Source organism: Lepisosteus oculatus, chromosome 4, assembly GCF_040954835.1.
Source record: "Lepisosteus oculatus isolate fLepOcu1 chromosome 4, fLepOcu1.hap2, whole genome shotgun sequence".
NCBI lineage: Eukaryota > Metazoa > Chordata > Actinopteri > Semionotiformes > Lepisosteidae > Lepisosteus > Lepisosteus oculatus.
The window spans coordinates 59,728,508-59,734,507 of record NC_090699.1 but is presented as its reverse complement, the minus strand read 5'-3'; the positions used below and the strand labels follow the sequence as shown (position 1 = coordinate 59,734,507).

The following is a 6,000-nucleotide window of genomic DNA, read 5'->3' as shown; positions in this document are numbered from 1 at the left end:
TGCAATCGAAAAAAAAATATTTTAAAGCTCATGTAAGAATTCAGGATACGTATAAACATCGGCATTTATTCCCATCAATTCCCATGTAGTCGCAGTACCTGAAATGGAGGAACGTGGTACTCGTGCTCAGTTTTCTACTTGAAGCACACTAACTCGCTTGCCAATGAAAATGAAGAACTTATCATTGTTACAATTACATCATATTCTATTCCCGAACTGGAAGGGGGGGAGATTCCAAATTCCACCGGTTTCCCACTGAAGCTTGTTAGACTGCCGGTATGTCGCTTGTTAACAACTGCACAATGGACGTATTGTGGTTGTAGCCTCGATTTGGTTCAGTTGCTGGGATACGAGGAAAGGGTCCATAGAAAGCAGAGACTAGTCATGTGTTCCACCTAGTCTGCGGGACAAAGGTTATTCCTGGGCTGCGTTACATCTCTGACTGTTCCTTCTGCAAAGAGGGCGGGAAAGCAGATACTTGCCTAGTTGAATTCCTTCCCAAAAAAGCAACAAACGCATATTTTAATTACATAATGTCCGTGCGATTGTAAAACCTCGGCCTTGTACATGTGCTTTCATTAGTTTAGCTCGGGCTGCTTTTTCGTGAACACGTTCTTCACGGACAAGTGTTCTGAATGAGCGTAGCACAAACAAGTCTTTGATTAAATACACACTGTTTATACAGGACATTAGACGAATATTGAAGGGCTTGAAACAAAGACCGTTTCGCCTCTGTGTGTATTGCGTGACAATGTCTGTGGTACTGAAAGTTTACCCTCCGAATTAGGCAAGACTAAACGTCTGTTTTTATCCCGCCCAGTACTCGTCTAACGTCATTTCTACATGTATTACATTTAACTGAGGGTCTGTAGTTTTAATACCATAAACATTGTCTTCAGTCTATGCGTCACAGGGGTAGGAGTTGCTGGGGTAATTCTAAAATTAAACGAGACTTCCACGCCACAAAACGAGTCTTGCCGTTACTTCGACATTCAAGGAATAGACCTGTCATGACGCTCGAATGGCGAAAAGGTGAATTATCTGCACGTATCACTTCTCGAAAAGCTCCGATACGTTTTCCGTCATATTCGTCAAATTTCGCATTTTGCCGAGTTCTCCTGTCTAGGTCTACAACGAGGGGGAAAAAACAACTAGCTGCTGTGTTTTCAGAAAGGAGAAGCTTTGCCTTCCTTAAGAACCACGTCCATCTAACTTATCGCAATGCGAAACCCTCGTACACAAAGGGAGGAGGAGGGGGGAGGCTGCGCAGTTTTACGTGCCTGCTTGCATGTCTCTGCCACGCTGGATGTCCTAACCTACCCTCTCTGAATACATGGATCACTGCCCCTTATCACGCACGCAATTCACCAGGCGAAAAAAGCCCTATAACGATGACGGCATCGAAATAGAATTATCTGCCCTTCCCCCTCTTTGCCCCTGCTTGAAACCTTAGGAAACCCCGTAGTTCAGGCGGAGACTTTATAAATAGCTATTATATTCCGGTGTTATTATCATTATCATAACCCGTCTTTATCAGATCGCAAAGAAAAAAAAACTTGTTTTATGTAAGCTGTAGCATTTGTGCGTTCTACACGTTTCAAAGGATAAATCGTACAACTGCATTTGGGATCAGCCAAATCGCACGGTCTTCTACATTAGGAGTCACTTTCGGACAGGATCAGACGGAAGCGATTTTTTTACTTCCTTGAAAGGCACGGTTTCCCCCCAAATCACCACTGCCCTGTACAAATACTCGATTATTTTCTAAAAAGGCACATAAACCGAACGCAAGGGTACTCAAGCTCTTTGTTATAAATAACTTAACCGCAGTTTTTTTTTAAACGGAACGCGTTCATGAAGATGTATTGACCTCAAAGCCTACCTTTTGTTTTTCAACGCGATTTGGAACATTGATTTCTTAGTTTGATCTTTTGAGACACTTCTTCTAAATCGAGAAAACCTCATTTTGACCGGTTCTGTTACCCCATTACGTAAAACCAGAAGAGCGAATCTGCGACATTTTTTCCCCTTTTTGATCCGGTAGCAAAAGGTGATTAAAAATAATCGGAAAGAATTTAAGCGGTTAAGTATTAAACCCGTACTTCGCGTGTAGAACACGATAACGCAGTTTTAGTGTATAATTACGACTAAATTTTTAACGTCCGTCAAATTTACAATCGAGACTCTGTAACTTTAACGTTTCCCCCCCCCCCACCGCCCAGCAACCGACGTACCATGACAAACTACCCAATCAGCTTTCGCGGCACGTCTTCCGACCGAAGAACAGCCAGCCAATAGCAACACGGCATTGGCTTTCTCCATTCAAGTCAGGCCGCACCAGTCATTCGGCGCACGACATCGTGGCGAGCGTTTCCGTTCAACCTTGTCCCATCGAGTAAGACCCACACGTTCCTATCTACACAGAAAAAAAGGACCGTCTTTCGAACCGAACCCATATCCAGAGTCAAGAGGGGGGAAGAAAAAGAACAAATCACCGAAATGATTTTCAAATATATTTTTTTTTATTCTTCTCTCTTGTTGTTCATCTGCCCGTAAAAATATCCATTTTTTGGGGGGGTTTGGCCACCACTGATATCCTTTTCACAGCTTTCTCCAGTTAAGTGAGAGCTGTAACTCGTAAACAAGCGCAGATAACTCGCCCGGCGTGAGACAGCCCCTAACGGCCAGTCAGTCTCGAGCTCCACCTCCAATCCCTGTTCTCGGTTCCCACTAAATCGACACCTCATGCTCCAATCAGATGAAAGCATAGGCGGGGCTCCCCGCCTTCCGTTAGTGAGGCTCCTGGAACGGGGCGCCTGACAACCAGTGTTGCTAAGGGCACCGAGTTCAAAATTTAATAGGTTCTAGGCGGTTGCGCTTTACGGCTTTGCCAGCTGAGCAACTTGGGGCTTTCCTTTTTACCGTAGGGTACGTTATTCAAAGTGTAATATTAACACAAAAGCTAAACACAAACCCTAACCGAACCAACACAGATATCCCCCCCGCCCCAAAGGAACATAAAAGTCCACCGCGTTTATAACTTAACATTCATTTTGTTTTTTTCTCGGCTCATCCACTTTCAAAATCCAACACTGCGCCACTTCCCTCCGCAGCTCTCGCAGGTCCCCTTCTGTGTACACCGCACCGGGCACTAGCGTGTGAGCGACAACAAGCCGCGGCTCAACCTCACCACCCCCTTCGAGGGGGCTTCCCTTCCCCCTTTGGAAGAAATAACGGGACTATCGGCGCTGTTTTGTTCCAGTAGTCTTTTTCCGTTCCAGTCAACTGTCCTGAAAGACACCCGTTCCGCCAATCACAAACAAGAGAGGGATCGCAGGGCCGCCCACCGTTGAGCCCCTGCGTCGACGGCTGGGAATCCCCGTGTTTTGGTTGTGTGTCAGTTTCGCTGGCTCCCGCGGTTGATGCCGGTTAGGAGGGGGATGGGCGGCACTGCGAATGTTGAGGAGCTGAGAGAGAATCAGAGCCTTAACTCTACATAGAGCAGTACATCTCCCTTCATAAACACCGGTTATAAATACTAAAAACACTATTATAAACGGATTTAAACACCAGGAATTGATTGTAGACAACCCACGGAGGTGCTTGGGCTGCGATAGAACAGGGAATAAAACTTTTCCCCCCTGTGCAAGGGCTACTGAGAAGGCTGTCAGCTACCCGGGAAAAAGGAGCCACCTTCCCGGGTACTGAGTGCAGGAAACGCCGCGGTGGTTTTAAGGGCCTTGTTGTTAGATTTGCCTTGATGTTGGAATATTTCTAGATCAAAGGACAAAATCAGCGGGTTCTCGATTTGAACTGGGGTGAAGAGGCCTTTATAGGTAAGTCTGACTATATTTGAACGATTTTTGTCAGGTTTAGCTGGATCTTGAGGTTTTTAAATCTGAGGTTTATGTGATGGTAGTCCACATGAAAGATTACATCTTTCATGCTTACAGGGCGTTGCAAGATGTTTATTTGAGTGTATAAATGTTTAAAAAAATTGCAGAAGAATATTTCCTAAGCTGTGAGGGACAGTTATTTTTGGTTTTGGGCTTCGTGCTATGCAGTGTTTCAATGTAAACAATGCTCCTTTGAATTTTATTTTTGAAATTGTACCACAGATGTGGAGTTTATTTAAACAATCTAAACGTCGTTGATATTGCATAGGCAGCGATTTCTAATTGTTAGAAATATAAAATGTGGTTGTTCATCAGCATCAACATGGATATTGAATACATGTTATAGTGAGGAAAAGGAAGGATTTCAAATGCACAACAATGTTAAATGAGGTGAAATTAGAGCTGAAACTAGCGAAGATTGAATTGAGTTAGCTACTTTCAGGGTTTGTATTGCACTGCGAGTCATCTGGCGTTCAGACATTTGACCATGTGAATTGCTTGGGCTGGGGAAAATCAGGTAGTATTTAAGAAATTTGAGTGTCATCAATAAATAACGTTCACTTTTTTGGATAGGATTTAGCGTGTTAGCTCCGACCAATCACGCTTCCTGTTCGATTCTAAAATATGCATACCTACTAATCTGATACGAGATAAAACGGTGTTGAAATTCTACTTTTGTTTTCTATTTTCGTTGTGTCCAAGTTAACCCAGTTCCCTGTTTTTGACAACGTCTTTTAATAGAAGCAGAATGGCTTTATAGCTCCCCAGGCTACCCGTCAGCCCCTGTTTTTATTTTCTTGAATGCATTTAGTTGAAGTGCTGTGCAAGACTCCTGAACGCTGGGCGATTTGATTTTCTCCTTCTCCCCCACCTCAGTAGCGACAGGGAGAAATGGGTGGTATTTGTGAAGAGCTCCTGTTTCCTTTTTTAGCCTCCATTTTTATTTCAACAACAAGTGAGATGAAATGAGAGAGAGAGAGAGAGGTCAGGCCTGTAGCAGCACTGCAGAGCCAGCAGGATCTAGCCGAGACTTTCCAGCCTACAAGGACAGAGATCACAATGCTTGTTCATTTGTGCCCTAAGCTGTGATGACTTGTAAAGGGGGGAAATGTGCCCACCACGCCGGACTGTCCCCCTTAAATGCGCATCAAAAGTTAAAAAAAAAAGTTTTGAGAGACTTGCATCCACGCACCGTTTTTTAAAAAATACATTTTCGGTTTTGCTTAACGACCAGGAGGGGCTTATCTGCCTGCCCAACGCTCAACGTCGAAGGCCGCTGAATTTAATTGAGTCTTTTTTGAAGGCGCTGACAGGCAGGTTTTGAACAACTGTTCATTCGGGGCACAGCGATCGAAAGAAAAAAAAAACTGGTGTATTACAGCATTTCCAAACACCAAAGGTGACATATTGTAGTATTTTTACGATGAAGGCGTTTCGTGCTCCACCTGTGGGGAAACGCAAAATCAAGTTTTTATGCCTCCAGACTTCAATCTTGATCTGTTTGCTTGGGTTCTACAGAGCCGGCGTGTCCTCCATTACGTCTCTTGTACTGTTTCAAGCGGGTGCAGTCCCAGTTGGGCAGCTTGGTTTTAGTTTGTCGTGTGTGAGCCATAAGTCAGTGTGCTATTGTTTCCACCCACAGGGCCATTCGCTGCCGGATGTTTGTAAGAGTTCACAGGGTATCTAGCATCATTTAAAGTCTTTTTTTTTTAAAGCTGAAAGGGACATCAAGGCCGTGATGTACACCAGTTTGGAAGTGGGTTACTAATTAAAGCCACCCTTGAGTCATTTTATGGATGTTGGCAGTTTTCCAAATTAGTTGATTCAATATTTGAATATACCTTTCAATATTAAATTGTTCATTTCCTTTTCCACCCTGCAAGTCCTGACTGATTATCCAAGTTTCCACTTCAGTTTTTTGCTTTGATATCCTTACCCATTAGTAAACAAGACCCTAACAGGCACATACTTAGTTCCATATTATCCTTAGGTATATAGTTAAGTTGCTAACCTTTGTTTTTGACCACTTTCTCACGGGTTTTCACAGTTACAAATCTGGGATAGAAAGCACTTTCATGTTTCAGGGGCTGATTCCTAGGGTCTG

General features: G+C 43.8%; 1 protein-coding gene across 2 annotated transcripts in view; it reads left to right on the top strand.

Annotated features, from left to right (window-relative positions):
• The first annotated feature begins 3,397 nt into the window (after window positions 1–3,397).
• setd5 (SET domain containing 5) overlaps window positions 3,398–6,000 on the top strand; it is a 41,392-nt gene continuing 38,789 nt past the window's right edge. For both annotated transcript variants that reach the window (XM_069189436.1, XM_015348277.2), the window contains exon 1: window positions 3,398–3,836. The gene's annotated coding sequence lies outside the window, so the exon portion shown is untranslated. The remainder of the gene's footprint in view (window positions 3,837–6,000) is intronic.